Source organism: Chelonia mydas, chromosome 1, assembly GCF_015237465.2.
Source record: "Chelonia mydas isolate rCheMyd1 chromosome 1, rCheMyd1.pri.v2, whole genome shotgun sequence".
NCBI classification, from domain to species: domain Eukaryota; kingdom Metazoa; phylum Chordata; order Testudines; family Cheloniidae; genus Chelonia; species Chelonia mydas.
The window spans coordinates 168450918-168473400 of NC_057849.1; the positions used below are offsets into that span (position 1 = coordinate 168450918).

The following is a 22483-nucleotide window of genomic DNA, read 5'->3' on the forward strand; positions in this document are numbered from 1 at the left end:
TATCGGGTCTACTATTCCACAGGACAGGCCCGGTGCTACCTCTGTCGATCAGCGGGGCATGTCCGAAGAGACTGCCCCTTGGCCCGGTGGGGAGGGGCACCCGAGACCCCGAGACCCGGCAGGACATCGGCTCCGTCGTTGCCTACGCCCCTGGCCACCCGAGATCTGCAACCACCTCTCCTCCTGCTCGATCCACCGCTGCTCCTGCCCGGGCCCAAGAGACACCTCCCCTGCAACGCCCAGACGAGCAAGGGAGTCCCACCCTTGCTATTAACAATCCAGCAGAGCCTATGGAGGAGGGTGCAGCAAAGCTATTACCGGGCATAGGAGAGGGTCCGCCCCAAGGAGAACCGCCCCCCGCTCACGTTGCCTCACCGCTACCCCCCCGAGCCCATGAACCATCACCTCTGTCCCCCAACACGACCCCTGCTAACCAGCCCCCAGACGATGCTATGGAGGGCTGGACCCTAGTCTAGGGAAAGTGAGGCAAGCGGAAGGCTCAAGCTCCGCTGCACCCATCTGATGCGGAGGTCCCCCGGAAGACCAGGAAGGGAGGCACTGACACTGAGCCTTCCGCTATGCCCACGAGTGAGATCCATCCGCCGGTGTCAGGAGGGGAAGACAAAATAGCACTGGAAGGTAGAATCTCCCCTCCACGGGAGACCCTCCCCTCCGAGACCCCGAGGAAGCCCCTTCTGCCCGAATATCACCCGAACCCACGCGAACCCCGAAGCGACCGTCGTAGCGGGAAACCCCTGGGGTGGCAGAAGATGACCTTTCCTCCATGTATGTGGAGATCGAGGCCCTAGGTTTGACCCCGGTCACCCAGGGAGAGAATGACCTACTGCCGGCTGGCCTCGATCTGGGCAACCTTACCCTCTTTCCCCATGCTCCCTCCCCCGAACCGCCTTCCCGGACGAGCACCCTGCAGAAGGTGGTCCACCACCTGAAGCCATGGCTGCCAAATCCACCACGGAGCCTGCGCCTAGAATCACTGGGAGCCCCCTCCCCACCCCCTTAACCCTCGAATCTGTTCAGGAGGCACCACCTCTTAGCTGCTTGCCTCCCGCAGCCCAGAGCCTTGCCTCTGCCCCCGCCCCCACCCCCGTCCCTGCCCAATCCACCTCCTCCTCAATGCTATTGCCGCCCCTGGGGTTATTTCTTTCCCGTTTTTTGCGGATCCCTCCCCAAGGAGCAGCCTTTGCATTTTGCTGCCATGACCCATTAGGAGCTGCAATTTTCCCTCCACCATCCTCTTCTACGCCAAGGCTTGAGACGGACCTAATAACTTTAGCCTGTCAGACACCCCATCGGTGGTCACCACGAGGCTGCACCAAGAGCCCCACCAGGGAATAACCCGGAAATCGCAACCCCACCCCCCCATGACCTGCGAAAAGCGTTGCGACAGTTTTTAGAAGACATCTGTGGCTCCCGCAACAGGGTACAGCTAGCTCTCCAGCTATGGGGGGACTTTGATCAAATCCTTCAGGCCACAAGGGCCCTTATAAAGGAGGGAAAAGAGAAAGGAAGGCACGGTGCCGCGGCCTACGGGCGGGCCCGCAGCTTCCGTGACGATTTACTCACTTATGGGATGGGTCACGGATTGTTGCGCGACCCGCCGGGGGCCGCGAACACCCCCGCCAACAAGGAACCCCCACCCCCCAGCCCTCCACATGATGCCCCTCACTATTGCAACCTTGAACACCAGGGGCTGTAAGATGGCTCTCCGCAGGTCCCAGGCGCTCTCTTACCTTCGGGAAGGGGGGTACTCTGTGGTTTTCCTGCAGGAGACCCATACGGATCTGACCGACGAGGACAGCTGGCGGCTGGAGTGGGGGGACGGGGTCTACTTCAGCCACTTCACGATTCGACAAGCTGGAGTGGCGACCCTGTTCTCCCCCAACCTACGGCCCAAGGTGCTAAGGGTCACTGAGGCCGTGCCGGGTCACCTGCTGCATCTCCGAGTCCATATGGAGGGGCTTGTGGTCAACCTCGTCAACATCTATGCCCCGGCTACGAGCCCGAAGCGGCCGCAATTCTATCAGCGGGTGTCCGACTTCCTCAGCACCCTAGATTCTCACGAGTGCTTAGTCCTGGGAGGGGACTTTAACACCATCCTCGAGGAACAGGACCACTCAGGGGCCGAGCTGAGCTCGGCCGCTGCGAACATTCTCCGAGAAATAGTCGAACATCACTCCCTAGTAGACGTCTGGCGTGACCACCACCCAGATGACACTTCCACCTTCACCTTTGTCCAGGTGGAGGCCCATCGGTCACACCACTCTCGGTTGGACCGTATTTATTTATCCCGTTTCCATCTTTCACAGGCCCACTCCTCCACTGTTCGGCCGGCCCCATTCTCCGACCATCATCTAGCCACCATAACAGCCTCCCTCCGTGCAGAGAGGCCGGGGCCGGCCTATTGGCACTTTAACAACAGCCTGTTGGAGGATGTGGGCTTCGTGACGTCCTTCCGGGAGTTTTGGCTGGCCTGGCAAGAGCAGCGGCGTGCCTTTCCCTCGGCGCGGCGATGGTGGGATCTAGGGAAGGTGAGCGCCAAGCTCTTCTGCCGTGACTACACCCGGGGCACCAGCCGGCGGAGAAATGCAGCGATAGAGCAGTTGGAACGGGAGGTCTTAGAGATGGAGAGGCGTCTGGCCGCCAGCCCCAAGGACCCGTTCCTCTGCGGAGCGTGCCAGGAGAAGCGGGAGGAGCTCTGGACCCTCGAGGACCATCGGGCCCGAGGTGCCTTTGTTCGATCCCGTATCCCCCTCCTTCGGGAGATGGATCGCGGCTCCCGTTTCTTCTACGCCCTGGAGAAAATGAGGGGGGCCAAGAAACACGTCACCTGCCTTCTAACAGAAAACGGCGCCCCCTCACAGATCCAGTGGAGATGTGTGGGAGGGTCCGTGACTTCTACACTAGCCTTTTCTCCCCGGATCCGACCGATCCTGGCGCTTGCAGGATGCTCTGGGAGGAACTTCCCACGGTCAGCGTGGGCGACCAAGACCGGCTAGAGCTGCCTCTCACCCTGGCTGAGTTCTCGGAAGCCCTCCATCGCATGTCCACCAATAAATCTCCGGGCATTATAGTGCAGGTAGTTTGACGTGGAGCATATTGGCGCACGCCTTCCTGCGCCATTTCCAAGGGCTCCGATACGACCGGCAGCTCTTTTATCTTTGTCCGAGAGGTTTTCCGCGAGACCTCTCCGGGCTGCCGGTCTTCTACCAGGACCTCCTCTGGACCTCGAAACTGTTTTCAATGGGCAGGTCCGTGGCGGCCACCGTGGGAGCAGATCTCCTCGCGGAGCCCCTGCTACACAACCCCCAGCTCCGTGTGCAGGAGGCGGAGTCCCGCTCGGTGCATCAGAGTTTGGTCCTGGCAGAAGTCACGAGAGTCGGAGACCTCCTGGACTACGACCAGGGAGACTGGCTGGATCCCGTGACGCTCACTCGGCACATGGAGCTCTCCAGACCTTGTACCCCCCGGCACGTGTTTCAGGAGGTGAAGGCCGCCTTGACGCCCGCTGCTCGGGCTTATCTCAACCGAGCCCTGCGCCAGGGCGCACACCGCCCACCCTCTACCCCAGGCCCGCCGGACCTTTCAATTGGGCTCCTACCCCGTAGATCCCAACAAACCCCTCACCCTTTCACTGCGAGCCGGCTGCATGAACTGCAGCCGGTCAGCTTCCAAATCGCGCCACGGAAATATCTATACACACTCACGCTTCACACCCTTCACGCCCACACCCTGGTGTCCCACCCCGATACAAAGTGGCGGGACCTCCTGCCACCTTTAGAGGGTGAGCAACCCCGGTGGGCCAGCCTGTATTCCACCTTGGTCCCGAGGCCCATCGGGGACATTAGTTGGCGGCTCCTTCACGGGGCTGTGAGCACGGGCGTGTTTTTGAAACGGTTCACCCCCATCCCGGATACTTGCCCTTTTTGCAATATGAGGGAAACCCTGGCGCATGTATATTTGGAGTGTGCCAGGCTGCAACCCCTTTTCCGGCTCCTCACAAATATTTTTTTACGCTTTTGGCTACACTTTTCCCCTCGCCTTTTTATCTACACACTCCCCATCCGTGGCCCCACAAAATCGTGAGATCTCCTGGTTAACCTCCTCCTAGCCCTAGCTAAAACAGCCATTTATAAAACCAGAGAGAGGAGGTTGGCTGATGAAGCATCCTGCGATTGTAGGGCCGTTTTCCGATCCTCAGTACATTCACGAATCCGGGTGGAGTTCCTCTGGGCAGCATCCACCGACTCCCTTGACACCTTCGAGGAGCGCTGGGCGCTGTCCGAGGTTCTCTGCTCGGTGACCCCATCTGGTTCCCTCCGTCTGACCCTTTGATTGAGGGGAAGAGCGAGAGACCCCAGCCCCAGCCGTTGCCGCTGTGGATACCATCATCACTGTCACCTAGGAGGGGTCCTATAACACATGGGTGTACAACCCCCCCACCCCCAAACTGCCCACCCCGCAGCCGTGCCCATCTTGTTGGGCACTCTCAGGAGAGGGATAATCGGTGACACTGGGCATGGCACTAGGTAACTCGAGGGGGCAGAAGACCATGAGTGTCGAGGAAGCCCCTCCGCTCTAGGCCACCAGGTAACTCAGGAGGGTGGAAGACCACGAGTGTCGAGGAAGCCCCCCTGCTCTGGGCCCAGGCTAGCCTGAACACTTCTCCCTCCTGAAGGCTGCTGTGTTATACCTTGTTTTTGCTTTTGTTTTGTTGCATAGTTTTGCTTTATCCTTTTTTGGTGATTCCTCCTAAGTGTTACACAAATAAAATTCTTTTCTGCTTCAAAAAAAAAAATCACACTCCTGTAGCGGACTTCACCTGCCCACTTCCTGGATCCCAATAGGATCACTCTTCTGTAGCGGGCTTCACCCGCCCACTTCCCAGATCCCAACAGGATCACTCTCCTGTAGCCATCTGGCCAGACCCTGTCACATAAGTCATAATCTGAAATCAATTTTAAAGCTCTTAATACTCATTTAATTCTATCAACTAGCCTGATTTTCTTCATACTATTTGCATGCATGAAACTGCCAATCCCACCTCCTCTGTATCTAGTGGGAGTCTATCAGGGATAACAAAGGCTTGTAAAATTTTGCCTGGGAGTATGCAGGGGAATTGATAATCACTAGATACCATACCAGACAGTGTGAAGTAAAGCCCTAAAACATACCCTAGGTATTGAGAATCCATTGAGTGGCTTCCCTCATGCAAGAAACTGTTAGTACTGTCTGACTGAGAACTGGGTAAAACAGGGATCAGCAACCTTTGGCACACAGCCCACCAGGTAAACAAACCAACCTGGCCTGCCACTAAATAACTATATCACACATTGTTTCACTAAATAATAATACAGAAAGTCAGTGCACACCTCTCAGAGCTTCTTGTCAGTTTCTGTAGAATCGCAAAGAAAATATAGAAAAGGAGTACTTGTGGCACCTTAGAGACTAACCAATTTATTTGAGCATAAGCTTTCGTGAGCTACAGCTCTCTGATGAAGTGAGCTGTAGCTCACGAAAGCTTATGCTCAAATAAATTGGTTAGTCTCTAAGGTGCCACAAGTACTCCTTTTCGTTTTGCGAATACAGACTAACACGGCTGTTACTCTGAAAAGAGAATATAGTATCGAGTTACATTTGGAAGGACATTTTTCCAAACCAGAATGACAACACTGAGTGTAATTAGAAAGTAAATATTTCTCACTAAACAGCATAAATGGCTCTGCACTAAAAATCAGTGGAGTAGGAAAGTAATTAACATTTTGTTATTCCTTAATGTAGAAACTTTTTGTGAAAGCTTAAATGCTGCAGAAAATATTTAAGTACAAAAATAAAACAAACAGTGAGAAAAGGTTCAAAAGGACATTTTCTCTCATTTCTTTCCTGACCTTTACTTTGTTTAAAAAAAAAAGGCGGGGGGGGGAAATCAGTGATACTCTACTTTAGGGTCATTTCCAAAAAAGCATGCAATCTGGGTGGTATATAAGACCCTCACCATCAGGGAGTTCTGCCTGTTGTCCTGAGGAAGGCCTAAAATGCTACTTCTCAAATCCTAGCAGGGATCCTGGGGAACACAGCACAAGGGGAAGGGGAAAATGTAATTGTCTTATTATTATAATTATAATTATTATAATTATAATTTTTTTTTTGGTTCTCTCTCACCAGCATTTAGGTAACACACAAGAGTACCAGATAAAAAAGTGATTTATTATTAAATGAGGTGTGAAAAGGGATACAGTATTTTTATTAAATAAAAACCTGTTTAATCTATCAAACATTTACTCACACGAAAACCACAATCTTATGCTGGATCTGCTACCAGATCTGCTACCTGTACAGAGACTAGTGCTAGTTGGAGAATATTCATCCAAACAGTTTTTCCATTGGAAAATGCCATTCTGACAAAACCAATTTTTTTTCATAACAACAATTTTGATTAAGTGTCCTGGGAAAGCATTTTTTAAAAAAACATTCATTTTGAAAAATTCCATTTTTGGGAGGGGGAAACAAATAAAAAATTGTGTTTCAAAATGATATTTTATTTTGATATTTTTATTATTTTATAAGTTGTGGCATATCAGTAATAGCAGTGCATAACATGTAGAGTCATCACATGAAGACGACAGGAGACATCATTATGTACAACACTACATAATGTGACATGAGTGAAATGAAAATAGTTGAAATATATTTTTTTTTATTTTATGTTTCAAATCATTAAGGGTAACCACTACATATATGATGTTCCAATGTGTACTCTTATTTTCCAGATCAAAATGTCTCTTGTTTATGTTGTAAGGAAATACTAACACTTGAAATAAAAATAAACACTCAGTGGTGTATTAAGGTATTGCTGTTTTCAGTTTCTTTCTCTCTAAAAAAAAAAAAAAAAATCCAGGATAACAGTTAATGGAAACAGCTGCTTCTCTAATCAGTATATTACAGGGATCGGCAACCTTTGGCCTGCAGCCCACCAGAGTTAGCCCCCTGGTGGGCCGGGCAAGTTTGTTTATTTGCTACGTCCGCAGGCCCCGCAGGTTCCCGCAGCCCTCATTGGCCTGGAGCGGTGGGAAGCAGTGGCCAGCACATTCCTTGGCCCATGCCGCTTCCCACAGCCCCCACTGGCCAATGGAAGCCGTGATCGGCCAAACCTGCGGACGCAGCAGGTAAACAAACCAACCCAGCCCGGCAGGGGGCTTACTCTGGCGGGCTGTGGGCAAAAGGTTACCGATCCCTGGTATATTAGAACAGTGGTTCTCAAAGCCGGTCCACCGCTTGTTCAGGGAAAGCCCCTGGCGGACCGGACTGGTTTGCTTACCTGCCACATCCGGAGGTTCAGACAATTGCGGCTCCCACTGGCCGCGGTTAGCTGCTCCAGGCCAATGGGGATGCGGGAAGGGCGGCCAGCACGTCCCTTGGCCCGCACCGCTTCCCGCAGCCCTCATTGGCATGGAGAGGCGAACCGCAGCCAGTGGGAGCCACGATCGGCCGAACCTGCACACGCGGCTGGTAAGCAAACCGGTCCGGCCCTCCAGGGGCTTTCCCTGAACAAGTGGCAGACCGGCTTTGAGAACCACTGTATTAGAATACTTTGCCTAGTAGTAGTAGTAGTAGTTCATAGTAGGACATGTAATGAATTGTCAATAATAATGGAAAACAGACACTACATATTTCAGTGCTGTATTTGGGAACAATGTTAGATGATTTAGTTATTTCACGTAATGATTAGGAAATTCTTTCCAATCCACTAGTAACTCAGGAGGATGTTAAGCAGAAGCTACTAAAGTTAAGCATCTTAAAATCAGTAAATCCAGATTAATTTGCATCCAAACATTTTAAAAGAGCTGACTGAGATACTCACTGAACTGTTAATGTTGATTTTCAATGTCTGGAAACTTTGGGAGAGTTCCAGAGGACTGGAAGAAAGCTTGTGTTGAACCAGTATCTAAAAAGGGTAAACAGAATGACCTGAATAATTCTAGACCTATCAGCCTGATATCAATCCCAGCCAAAATAATGGAATGTCTGATAAGGACTCAATTAATAAAGAATTAAAGAAGGGTAAAATATGCCTATCAATATGGATTGATCAAAATAGATCCTGTCAAGCTAATATTTTGATGAGATTACTACTTTGTTTGATAAAGGTAGTGTTGATATAATATACTTGACTCTACAAGATATTTGATTCAGGTTCCATACACCATTTTGAGGAAGAAACTAGAACAATTCAAAATTAACATTGTGCACATTAAGTAGATTAAAAACTAGCTAACTGCCCAGTAACAAACTGCAAATGTAAATTGGGAATGAGAGAGTGGGCATGTTTCTAGTGGGCTCCCTCAAGGATTCATTTTTGGCCCTATGCTATTTAACACTTTTATCAATGACCTGAAAGAAAACAAAATCACAGGAAATATGCAGATAATAAAATTGGGGGAAGTGGTAAATAATAAAGGGGACACATCACTGAAGCAGAATTCTCTGGTAAGTGGGGTGCAAGCTAACAATATGCATTTCAATATGACCAAATGGAAAATGAAACATCTGGGAACAAAGAATGTAGGCCATACTTATAGGATAGGTGACTTTATTCTGGGAAGCAGTGACTCTGAAAAAGATTAGAGAGTCATGGGCTGGATGAATGGACTATAAGGTGGATAGAAAGTTGGATAGATTGTCGGGCTCAATGGGTAGTGATCAATGGCTCCATATCTAGTTGGCAGCCGGTATCAAGTGGAGTACCCCAAAGCTCGGTCCTCGGGCCGGTTTTGTTCAATATCTTCATTAATGATCTGGAGGATGGCATGGATTGCACTCTCAGCAAGTTTGCAGATGACACTAAACTGGGAGGAGAGGTAGATACGCTGGAGGGTAGAGATAGGATACAGGGGGCCCTAGACAAATTAGAGGATTGGGCCAAAAGGAATCAGATGAGGTTCAAGAAGGACAAGTGCAGAGTCCTGCACTTAGGACGGAAGAATCCCATGCACCGCTACAGACTAGGGACCGAATGGCTCGGCAGCAGTTCTGCAGAAAAGGACCTAGGGGTTACAGTGGACGAGAAGCTGGATATGAGTCAACAGTGTGCCCTTGTTGCCAAGAAGGCCAATGGCATTTTGGGATGTATATGTAGGGGCATTGACAGCAGATCGAGGGACGTGATTGTTCCCCTCTATTCGACATTGGTGAGGCCTCATCTGGAGTACTGTGTCCAGTTTTGGGCCCCACACCTCAAGAAAGATGTGGAAAAATTGGAAAACATCCAGCAGAGGGCAACAAAAATGATTAGGGGACTGGAACACATGAGTTATGAGGAGAGGCTGAGGGAACTGGGATTGTTTTGTCTGCGGAAGAGAAGAATGAGGGGGGATTTGATAGCTGCTTTCAACTACCTGAAAGGGGGTTCCAAAGAGGATGGATCTAGACTGTTCTCAGTGGTAGCTGATGACAGAACAAGGAGTAATGGTCTCTAATTGCAGTGTGGGAGGTTTAGGTTGGATATTAGGAAAAACTTTTTCACTAGGAGGGTGGTGAAACACTGGAATGGGTTACCTAGGGAGGTGGTGGGATCTCCTTCCTTAGATATTTTTAAGGTCAGGCTTGGCAAAGCCCTGACTGGTATGATTTAGTTGGGGATTGGTCCTGCTTTGAGCAGGGGGTTGGACTAGATGACCTCCTGAGGTCCCTTCCAAACCTGATATTCTATGATTCTATGCTGGACTGAACATCAGTTCTCAGTGTCACATCATAGCCAAAAGGGTTAATGTGATCCTCGGATGTGTAAATTGGAATATTGAGTAGAAGTAGAGAGGTTATTTTACATTTGTATTTAGCATTTGGGTGATCACTATGGGAATGGTGTGTCCAGTTCTGGTATTCGCAATTCAAGAATGATGTTCCTAAATTGGGGAAGGTTCAGAGAAAAGTCATGAAAATGATTAATGGATTACACTAGTGTACAATGATGCAGGATCGGGGCCTAGAAGAGTGAAAGTGTTTACAACTAGCAATAACAACTTTTAGTCTCTCCCCTGTATCATCTCTCTCTCTCTCTCTCAATCAGCCCTGTGCAGTTTTGTTTGGAAGGCCTTATCACTTTGTTGGATATCCATGCAAGTCTCCAATTCCAACTTATATATATTTTTCAATCACAATTTGTGGACTTTCCTATCCTGAAACAAAAGTTCCAAACATCATAATGTTGTTCATGGTATTTCTATTTGTCTTTCTCTACATTCCTAATGGCCACTGCTACTAATGTTATGCTGTGACGTCTTATGGTTACATTCTCATGAGATAATGTGCCAAGTAGCATAACAGCTTTCTGTATGTGATCAATGAATAGCGGTCATTCATTCTTCCACAAACTGTATGAGAAAACTCCCCTGCCTCTTTCCATGTACATCATCACCTACAAAATCAGAGCTAACCACAGCTGCCCTACTCTTCAAGCCAGTATGTCAGGAATTGAGCTGCAGTCATCAGTTAAATTAGCTCCTAGCATGCTGAGCTGCTATGCTCTCAGATTATTAATTTTTCATAAACAGAAGTTGTTTCAAGGAAAACAATCTATACAAAAATCAAAATAACCCCTTATTTTCCTTATTTTATATAAACACTTTGTATTAGTACTGTACTCATCTGCTTTACTTCTCACAATAAAGCTGTGGACACAATTAACTTTGTGTAAGAGATCTGTGTGTGTCAGTACACTGGAGTTTCTTAAAATGAAATTAAATGGACATGCCAATGCTAATTGTAATTTTTTCCCTGAATGTGAACTGTTATTTTATCAGCAGATATTTGACAATTTCTTTTTTATATTTATGAAAATGCCACTGGTGGTTCAATACTTATGGTGGAGTTGGAACACTTACAGCAGGATTTTAAATAGTTACATATGAAACACACACTGTATCCTCCCCAAAATGAAATGATTTACTCTTTGAGCACAAAATGATTCTTCTGAGTATTACAAGTAATTTTGTTAATTAGAGTTACAATTAATTTAAAAGCAGGGCATTAAAATTTAGCATCCTGTGTCAGACATTATTATATCCCAAATGATATTAATGGAAGACAGACCCTTCAAACTCCCCATATAGTTAACATTCACTGAAATCTGTGCATAGACAACATTTCAAATAATTGTTTTAGGATGGTCCTTTTTTGGCCATTATTCTTCATAACAGAGAGGGACAGATAAATAATGTTTATGAAGAATTCCATGTAGCTCTTTCAAAATGGCTGCCATTTCCTGTTGTCTTATCAGGATTGCAGCCACAGCTACCCTTTGTTGGGCAGCCATTTTGAGAAGGGATTCTCCCCTTCTTCCCCTCTCCCCCGTGGGACCAGGTATCTTAGCATAGGTGACACTATCCGCAGTTTGACTTCACTTCATTTGGGAACAATGGAAGGTGGTGGTCAGTTTGAAAGACACGTGGCTAATGCCAGCTGTGTAACCTGACTGTCATTGAGAACAGCAGAAGAGAAAAGACATTTTGAGAGGGGGCAGTAGTTCTTAGACCAACCAAAATGGCCATTAATCCTGAAATTTCTCAGTTCTACCTACTGTGCTAGATCTACTCAGTGAGAAGGGGAAAGAGGGAAAAATTTGGAGGTGGCAAGCAGGGAAACTTGTGCTCAGGAGTGAGTAAGAAACTGATTAGTGTGTGTGCATGCAGGGGAATGACAGGGAACACTAGAAAGGGGAAATACAGGAAGTCATGCAAGAGAATGTTGGCATCAGGAGCAGGGTAAAAATTGAGTTGGGCAAGGGGAATAGGGGAGTATGAGGGATAGCACAGAGAGAGGAACTGGTGAATGTGTATTCAGGAAAATATGATCAGGAGCTCAGATAAGCTGGCCAGTATGAACTGTCTTCTTTGACCTACTTCAACTGGTGAATGCTTTTTTTTTTTAATTTAAGGTGGATGTTAAAAATTATGTATCTGATTAGAAACAACAAATGGCAACATTATTTCTGGGGTTTCTTACATAATGTGCATGTATGAAATTTTAAATAGTTAAAAAGGAAGTTCTCACATACATCCTCTCACCTTAAATAGTGGGAGAATCAGCAAGGGAATGGTTAAAACAAAATTGTTACAATTCCCCTGTCTTTCCCCTCACCCTCCAAAAAGCCCCCAGGTATTACAAACCCAGGAAATTAGAGTTAGTTACATTTTAAAGCAATCCAAACATATTAAAACAATGGAAACATACAGTTAGGGCACCCAAGCCGCCTGAGCCCCTCCCTGTACTGATACCATGAGAGAAAAATCATGAACGTGGTTTTAGAAATCATGTTAATTCAGGATTACAAACAAAAGGCATTAATCATAGTTGTATATTCTTGCCTGGTGTTATTATAGAGCAAATGGAAGGTTATTTTTTCTTTTAAAAATATTTTGGTTATTACTATTTTAAGTTGCATTAAAAAAAGTTGTATAAAAGAAATATGTACAATTGATCTAACACAATTTTTTCCAGGCACAATTAAAAAAAAATGACTTAACTGTTGCAGTAAAATACCCTTCATTACCTCTATGGTTATGAAGAAGAGAACTTTAAAATTCCACTGGTTAAGCATTTAAAAATAAATAAATCAGGAAACACATGTGCAACCTTAACTCTGCACTCTTATGCATTGCAATTTAACTGATTATTTACTACTCCTTAAACAATCATTCTATTTTTCTATAACTCTAGATATGCATGTAACATTGTGTAATTTCTTCATTCTTTCTCATTTACACTACTTTCTTTGTAAGAATTGTTCATTTTCCCTTTACTGACTTGTACTTTTAAAACATATACATACAAAAAGTTCTCTAAGACATATTTAATGATCTTGAGGTTCCTTAATTAGCCAACCAATGAATGAGAAAGGAAAAAACTTTAATAAAACAAACTGGAGAGCTTTTCTGGTCAACTGCTGCACACAGCCATGCAGTGTTCCCAACTCCAGTCTTCAGGGCACAGTTCTGATGTTCATAATAGTGTCCCTTATGAGGGAGTGTCTCTAAGTTATAATATTCTATAAACATCTCTCTACCACGTGTAGCTAACAATTTATGCAGCATCTAAAGAGTCCACAATTTCTTTCCAAATAGCACCAGTCTCTCTTAGGTGAAATTAGGGTGACCGGATGTCCCGATTTTATAGGGACAGCCCTGATATTTGGGGCTTTGACTTATATATGTGCCAATTACACCCTGACCCCTGCCCCAATTTTTCACCCTTGCTATCTGGTCACCCTAGGTGTAATTGAGGAGGTGCTGCGATTAGCTATGAAGTTGACTGAGCTAGACTTATATGCAGAGTTCAGACTCCTTAAATGTTGCCCAAAAAACTGCAGTTAAACTATACAACTAATTTAGCTGGAAATTTAGGTATCCAATATATAACAGGAACATTCTTAGGTTCAACTATCTAGGAACCTTAGGGAGTCTGTTGCCCGTCTGCCACTGAAATCCAATTGGAGTTGGGCTCTAAGGTCCAGATTTTAAAAGTATTTAAGCTCCTAAAAAGGCAGAAGGTGCCTAGTGGGATTTTTTCAAAGGCATCTGCACCTTCAGGCACCTAAATACCTTGAAAAAACCTGGTCTCAACTCTCTTAGGTCCTTTGAAATTCTTAAATTTAATCTGTACTATACTTTGCAAGTACAATTTGCTGCCTATTTTTTCATAAAATGACTTTCATGGATTCTAGTTGACATAAGATATAGTATGCATTATTACAAGATGATACATGTGTTTCTAGAATTGTAAAAACAAACTATAGGATGTGTTACATACTAATATATGATCATATACTTAAAGATTATGGGCAGGATTCTCAGCTAGTAAAAGTCTGCTGATTTATACCAGCTGAAGATCTGATTTTACGTCATAATGCATAGTCATAACAGAGCAGAGTCAAGGTGTACAACAATAACTTTATCATTTCCTGACTTGAGTTCACTTAAAAAAAAGAGAGAGAGAGAGAGAGAGAGAAAACAAAGAAGAGGGACACACACATAAAAGGAAATTCATTATTCCAATGAATAATACATTTCACACTCTACATATCTTCCTAGCCAGATCAGAATATTTTGTCCCATTTCCATGCTCCAAGTTTAGGAGGTCTGCAGAAAGGGCCTCACTATTATGTGTACTTTAAGAGACGTGAAGCTACCAAAGGGTATCTCACAGCAGGGCTCCATTCTGTGCATCTCAACGGGTAGTGATCATTGGCTCCATGCCTAGTTGGCAGCTGGTATCAAGAGGAGTGCCCCAGGGGTTGGTCCTGGGGCCGTTTTTGTTCAATATCTTCATTAATGATCTGGAGGATGGCGTGGATTGCACCCTCAGCAAGTTTTCAGGTGACACTAAACTGGGAGGAGTGGTAGATACGCTGGAGGGTAGGGATAGGATACAGAGGGACCTAGACAAATTAGAGGATTGGACCAAAAGAAATCTGATGATGTTCAACAACGACAAGTGCAGAGTCCTGCACAGAGGGCAGAAGAATCCCATGCACTGCTACAAACTAGGGACTGAGCGGCTAGGCAGCAGTTCTGCAGAAAAGGATCTAGGGGTTACAGCGAACAAGAAGCTGGATATGAGTCAACCGTGTGCCCTTGTTGCCAAGAAGGCTAACAGCATTTTGGGCTGTAAAAGTAGGAGCATTGCCAGCAAATTGAGGGATGTGATCATTCCTCAAAAGAGAAGAATGAGGGGGGATTTGATAGCTGCTTTCAACTACCTGAAAGGGGGTTCCAAAGAGGATGGATCTAGGCTGTTCCCAGTGGCAGCAGATGACAGAACAAGGAGTAATGGTCTCAAGTTGCAGTGCGGGAGGTTTAGGTTGGATATTAGGAAAATATTTTCACTAGAAGGGTGGTGAAACATTGGAATGGGTTACCTAGGGAGGTGGTGGAATCTCCTTCCTTAGATGTTTTTAAGGTCAGGCTTGACAAAGCCCTGGCTGGTATGATTTAGTTGGGGATTGGTCCTGCTTTGAGCAGGGGGTTGGACTAGATGACCTCCTGAGGTCCCTTCCAACCCTGATATTCTATAATCTTACAAATTTCACAACATCTTTCTCTCCCTCCCTCACACAGTTCCCAGGGACTAAAACAAGGGTTCCTTTGAAGCCTTTTCCACAAGCCCAAGTCTATCTTTAATGCACCCTTTTCCAAACAGCTAAGCAAGCTGTGCCCACAGGAACAGCTCAGCTTTCCTTAGCTGCTCACCTTATGAATTTAGGCCCCCAATTCAGCACAGCACCTAAGCACTGCTTAACTTTCAGCATGTGTTTAAGTCCTGTTGACTTCTATGACCTTAGTGAAAAGCCCATGCATGAGGAATTTCCCATGCACTTCTTTTCAGAGGGCCACAGTTTGGCCCATCAAAACTAAACTTCACTGAATAGTCCAAGCAAAATTTCATCTTTCTACCCATTGCTGTTTCATCTAGATAGCAGTTCAAAAACAAAAGGGTTGCAAGAAGATTTTTATAATGTGAAAACTATATATTTTCACCACTTCCCTTATGTGCAAATGACTGAACTTATTTTTGCTAATACTTTGTATAGAATTTAATTTTCAGCCAGTGACCAAATCTGGAAAATATCTGCATGAAAGGTGAGAGAGAAAAGTCTTCAACTTACACAGATCTCTTCTACTCTGTATAAGCTTGAAAGTTTGCCTCTCTCACCAACATAATTTTGTCCAATAAAAGATATTACCTCACTTAACTTGTCTCTTAAGTCTCTAATGTGCTCAACCAAAATGAGCTTTTCATTCTTACTTATTAATTTGAGGCTTCCCGTTTGTCCTTCCACTTCTCTATGAGCTATACAGATCTACTTTGGAGCAGATGGGTGGGAACAATAGGAAATGACAGGAAACTTGGCTCTGCGCCCACAATGCACTAGCCAGTGCAAATAAGCTGGTGTGGGGGCTGTAGTAATTTGCTGCTGGTCTAGTTGATTAAATTAATACTCTTATTTGGCCCCTCCACTTGAAGCGGGCAGGGAAGCATGACTCTCAGAGTTAGTCTGGGTTGGTGTAGTTACCAATACCCCATACACCGAGTTTCTGACAAAACCAACATCTAGACCTTAAAGATGTATTCCATAGTTTATAACTGTAGTGCATGAAAATTAACTTAATGGTAGACATATGCCTAAACCCTATATACTTTATTAGCCACTTCCAGCATCCTACACCACTGTAAAGAACACATACAGAGAAATATTAGGACATGGCACAGAAACAGCACTTGTTCATGGATAGGAGGTGGTGACCAATGCAACAACAAATGTACATCTATACTCAACCTGCTAGAACTGTAATTTGATATTGTGATTGCAGAGGTGGGGAAAAAAAAAAAAAAAAAACACGAACAAAACACACACCCTGAACTACTTGGGTCCTTCTTCTCAAACCAAACACAGAGGGTCATTAATGAGCCTCCATCTCCAGAGTTCTCACCTATAGAAACCACACAACATTAAATACTCTTCCTCAATGTAGCAAAAACACTGAGGGAGATTAGTGAGGCTTCTATATGAAACCAATTAGGAAGACAGTGACACCACTTGAGTGGAAGTGTGAGCACTGCAAGGACATCACCCAGCCATACATCGCCTTTGTATAAAAAACAAAAACAAACAAAAAAAAACAACCAACCAACAGCACTATCTTCCACATTTCTTAAGATCTTGCTGCAATCAGCAACTGGCTGAAGCCAAACCCAGGTAAGAAAGATAATATCTGTGGGAAGAGAAAAGTACTTCAAAGGACTTGTCTGCTCTATAACATGCCCCTTATCATGGATATGTGCCTTCAGACAATTGTTGATTTGCAGCCTTGGGATCCTTTTGGTCTCCTCACATATACGGGAAACCCAAATCATGGGGAAAAAAAGCCACCTTCCTTTTCCAACTGGCCATAAGATTGTGCCCAACTTACCAGGCACAGACTTGGCCATGGTAATTCATGCTTTCATGACTTCCAGGGCTGATTACTGAAACTTTTATCTAGGACAGAAGCCACAGACCTTGAAAAACTTCAGGAGGTACAGAAAGCAGCATCTGCTGCTTAGCCACGCAGGCTGCCATGAACACATCCCAAGGATGCTCTCATCTCTGCACTTTTGATAATAGTGTCCAAATCTAATCTGTACCTTGATATTCAAAGGTCTCCATGGTGTAGAAACTAAGCCCACAAAATTGTGAATTACTATTTAAGAATTGCCCAGGCAACAAGGCAGCTTTAGCAAAGGTAGAACTGAAGGCTGAGGGAATAAAAACTTAAGGTCTAGCAGACTGAATTTCCTCAGATTGTTGAAGAAATCTGAGTTGCTGCAGCCTTTCACAGGAAAGTATCACTGGTGCAACAAAAAGATACTTCCCTTTTCCCCTGTCTTTGAATGAATTAAAGCAAACAAACATTTAAGCTAATCAAACATTAAGAGATTATATGATGTGCTAAATACAGAGTGAAAATTGGGAATGTGATGGAATCTAATATTATTAAAATGTGTATAAAAGGAAATGACTATAAAAGATGCACCTTTGGACAAAATATTTTAAGCATTAATGACAGGGCTTACCTCCTGAACAATCTTCTTAGAGAAAGAAAGGGGTTGGGTTCATAATGATTTCATTTACTTTAAGTGACTAAGTAAAGCAGTCAGACTAATATTTGCAGTGAAGCATGCTTATTCTATCAAGTTAGTGAAATACTCCTGTGCTGAAACATGCAGTAAATAAGAAGCTCTGAAATAGTGTTTTAAGAACACTAGTTTGTAAGAACCATTGAGCACAGAGTGGAACAATCAGAAATGTAATGGTCTGGTTAATACTGCATAGACTCAACTCAGCCATGTATACACACATTCCACCATTGTTGTTAGAGCAAGGAAAACAGAAGTGGAAGATTTATACAGCTGTTCCAGCCTTGAAATTACTTTGCATTGTATAAAGTACATTTAAACAGTCCATTACGAGCATCAAGGAATGTGGAGGGACTTTGTGTAGATAATAGGAACTTTAAACTGGACATTTCAGCAACTAGCTGAGTGCTGATGGAGAAACTGAAACTTGAACAAGCAAGACTGCAAAGTTGGCTCATAGATGCACTGCAAAGAGGCCCAGAGAAAGTGACCTGAAGAGGTTAGTTGCTGATCAGATCAAATCAGCCAGTATATCCCAAGGTATATCCCAAGATGGCTGTGCCAAAGTCTATGGGCCAACTTGTTTTAAACAAGCTGGTGTGACAAAGTGTATTGCACAAAGACTGGAAAATTCTCATTCTAGTTGCAAAAATTGAAAAGCTGATGACTCGTTCCCTGATTGGATGGTGAGAGCATGACTCTTAATTTTGGTTGGACATTTTGAATCTTCAGCAGAAGTGTGGGGTCACCATCTGATTGTTCCATGCCAGCATGTCCAAGAAAAGGAAACAAGTTTCACCACCCAGCAGAAGTGGGATAAAACAGCACATCTCATTTAGCACATTGCTTCCAAAAAGCCAGAAGGGAGAAGGCCAAAGATCTGGCCTGGCCACCTGGGAGTCTTCTAGTGACATCAAGTAGCTATCTCAGATTGGAGAGAGAGTTAAAGATGTGTATTTTCCAACAATTTGGCTTGCCCGCTAGCAAATCAGGAAAAAGACTATAGAGGTCTGTCCTTTGCTCCACCTGTGTTTCCTATGTCAACTCCTGCTGTGAATAACTGAGCTGAAAGCTGATTTCAGAGCAACGATCTGGTGATAAGTAACATACAGACTCTCTTTTATGATGACTCAAATCATTCAACAGTCCACTTCTTGAAAATGGGTACTGTGACAGGGTCAGGCCAGATGGCTACAGAAGAGTGATCCTATTGGGATCTGGGAAGTGGGTGGGCAAAGCCTTAGAGGGGGATCCACAGGACCTGGACACCAAATGAGTACGGGGGACAACTAATGAAATAACAGGGGCAGGAGTGTGGTCAAAGGGTCAAACGAAGGGAACCAGACGGGGACACCAAGCAGAGAACCCCAGACAGCACCCACTGCTCCTCGAAGGCATCAAGGGTGTCAGTGGATGCCAGGAGGAGGTTGACCAGGAGATCCTGTGACCTTCTGGGGCCATGGATAGGGAGTGCATAAATAAGAAGGTGAGGGAAAAAGTGCAATCAAAAACATAATAAAATATTGGTGAGGAGCCGGAATAGGGGCTGAAGCCTGGCACACTCCAGATATATGTGTGCCAGGGTTTCCCTCAAGCCGCAAAAGGGGCAGGTGTCTGGGATAGAGGTGAACCGCGCCAAGAACACGCCCGTGCTCACGGCTCCGTGAAGGAGCCGCCAACTGATATCTCCGGTGGGCCTCAGGACCAAGGTGGAATAAATGCTGGCCCACCGGGGCTCCTCACCCTCCAAAGGTAGCAGGAGGTCCCGCCCTTTTGTATCGGGGCCGGACACGAGGATGAGGGCATGAAGGGTGTGGAGCACGAGCGTGCATAGATGTTTCCTTGGCGCGTTCTGGAAACAAACTGGCTGCACCTCGTGCAGCTGGCTCACGGTGAAGGGGTGGGGGGGTTGGTTGAGTCCACGGGGCAGGGGCCCGATGAAAAGGTCTGGCAGGCCTGGGGTGGAGAATGGGCGGGGCATGCCCTCATGCAGGACCCGGTCGAGATAAACCCAAGCAGCAGGCGGCAAAGCAGCCTTCACCTCCTGAAATACACGCCAAGGAGCACGAGGTCTGGAGAGCCCCATGCGCTGAGTGAGCGTCAGGGGATCCAGCCAGTCTCCCCGGTCATAGTCCAGGAGGTCTCCGACTCTTGTGACTTCTGCCAGGACCAAACTCTGGCGCACCGAGCGGGACTCCGCCACCTGCACACGGAGCTGGGGGTTGTGTAGCAGGGGCTCCGTGAGGAGATCTGCTCCCACGGTGGCCGCCACGGACCTGGTCGTTGAGAAGAGTTTCCAGGTCCGGAGGAGGTCCTGGTAGAAGACCGGCAGCCCGGAGAGGTCTCGCGGAAAGCCTCTCGGACAGAGATAAAAGAGCTGCCGGTCGTATCGGAGCCCTTGGAAGCGGCGCAGGAAGGCGTGCGCCAATATGCTCCACATTGAACTACCTGCACTATAATGGAGCCTCTGCAGGGCCTGGAGGCAGAAGACAAGGACCTGAGTGTGCAGACACTTCAGGCCCTGCCCTCCTTCCTTCAGGGGTAGATGAAGAACCCCGACAGGGGCCCAGTGCATTCCTGACCAAAAGAACTCTAGAATCGATGTCCGGAGGTTGCTCAGGAAACCCGGGGCTGGGACCAGAGTGTTGAGCCGGTACCAGAGTGTGGACAGGACTAGTTGGTTAAGCACCAGTGCTCTCCCTCGGAGGAGAGACATCGGAGTAGCCTCATCCATTTCCGGAGCCGCTCTATCACCCCGCCCTCTAAATTTTGCCAGTTCTCCAGCGGGGAAGGATGCATGGCAGAAAGGTAAACGTCTAGGTAGAGCAGTGGACCCGCACTCTACCGGATGGTCTGAGGCACGGGTGGCAGGGAGCTCACCTGCCGCCAGTCCCCCACCGCCAAGCCAGAGCTCTTGACCCAGTTGACTCGGGCGGAGGAGGCTGCCGAATAGATGGCCTGGCAAGCCTCCACCCGCGCCAAGTCCCCCGGGTCCTGGACCACGAGGAGCACGTCATCGGCATACGCCGACAGGACCAGTCCCAGCTCCTGCTCCCGCAGCACCAACCCTGTTAGCCTCCTGTGGAGGAGACAGAGGAAAGGCTCAATCGCCAGAGCGTACAGCTGGCCCAAGAGGGGGCACCCCTGCCGCACTACTCGCCCGAAGCTGACCGGTTCAGTCAGGGTCCAGTTGAGCCTAACCAGACACTCCGCGGAGGCGTACAGCACCCGGAGAAAACTCACAAACTGAAGTCTGAATCCAAACGCCTGCAGAGTGCCTGCAGAGGAGGTACCCATGGTCTACTCTATCGAACGCCTTTTCCTGATCGAGAGACAGGAGGGCGAACGACAGACCGTCTCTACACCCGAGTTCCAAAAGGTCTCGGACTAGAAATAGGTTGTTAAAAATGCTGCGACCCGGACAGTATAGGTCTGGTCTGGGTGGATCACGTCCGCCATCACGGACCCTAGCCGCAGCGAGATTGCTTTCGCTACGATTTTGTAGTCCGTGCTAAGGAGTGAGATGGGACTCCAGTTTCGTAAATCGCGGAGGTCCCCCTTCTTCGGTAACAAGGCGAGCACCGCTCACCTGCACGAAAGAGGGAGGACCCCGCCTTGAGTAAAGACTCAGCCCAGACAGTGGCTAGGTCTGGGCCAAGGGTGTCCCAGAACGCGCGGTAGAACTCCACGGTCAGCCCGTCCATGCCCGGAGATTTATTGGTGGCCATGCGACGGAGGGCTTCCGAGAACTCGGCCAGGGTGAGAGGCAGCTCTAGCTGGTCTCGGTCGCCCACGCTGACTGTGGGGAGTTCCTCCCAGAGCACCCTGCAAGCGCCAGGATCAGTCGGATCCGGGGAGAAAAGGCTAGTGTAGAAGTCACGGGCCCTCCCACACATCTCTACCGGATCCGTGAGGGGGGCGCCGTCTTCTGCTAGAAGGCAGGTGACGTGTTTCTTGGCCCCCCTCATTTTCTCCAGGGCGTAGAAGAAACGGGAGCCGCGATCCATCTCCCGAAGGAGGCGGATGCGGGATCGAACAAAGGCACCTCGGGCCTGATGGTCCTCGACGGCCTGGAGCTCCTCCCGCTTCTCCCGGCATGCTCCGCAGAGGAAGGGGTCCTCGGGGCTGGCGGCCAGACGCCTCTCCATCTCTAAGACCTCCCGTTCCAAGTGCTCTATCACTGCATTTCTCCGCCGGCTGGTGCCCCGGGTGTAGTCAAGGCAGAAGAGCTTGGAGCGCACCTTCCCTAGATCCCACCATCGCCGCGCCGAGGGAAAGGCACGCCACTGCTCTCGCCAGGCCAGCCAAAACTCCCGTAAGGACGTCACAAAGCCCTCATCCTCCAATGGCCCCTTTACCTCGTGGCTATATAAAAGTTCAAATGGTGAAAACCCTAAACTGGGATGTGGTACAGCTCTGTAGGCAAAGAGCAACTGCTGCAACACTAGATCCCAATCATTGGAGTGCTCATTTACGAATTTAAGTATCATGGCCCCCAAAGTTCCATTAAATTTCTCCAGCAGGCCATTTGTTTGATGATGGTAAGGGGTGGCAACCAAGCGATTCACCCCATGAGCCTCCCAAAGGCTTTCCATAGTTTCTGCCAGGAAATTAGTTCCTGCACCTGTGAGGATGTCAGAGGGCCAACCTACCCTGGCAAAAATGTCTGCTAGTGCCTGGCACACACTTTTAGCCCCGGTGTTGCTTAGAGCTACTGCTTCCGGCCATCGGGTGGCAAAATCCATGAAAGTCTGTATTTACTGCTTTCCTTTGGGTGTCTTTTTTGGAAAAGGAC

The 22483-nt window shown here is 47.2% G+C and overlaps 1 long non-coding RNA gene across 1 annotated transcript in view; it reads left to right on the forward strand.

Moving 5' to 3' along the window:
- Positions 1-7451, forward strand: part of LOC122464102 — a 426264-nt gene extending 418813 nt beyond the window's left edge. The window contains exon 3 of the long non-coding RNA XR_006287978.1: positions 7265-7451. This is a non-coding gene — a long non-coding RNA (uncharacterized LOC122464102). The remainder of the gene's footprint in view (positions 1-7264) is intronic.
- Positions 7452-22483: the final 15032 nt, after the last annotated feature.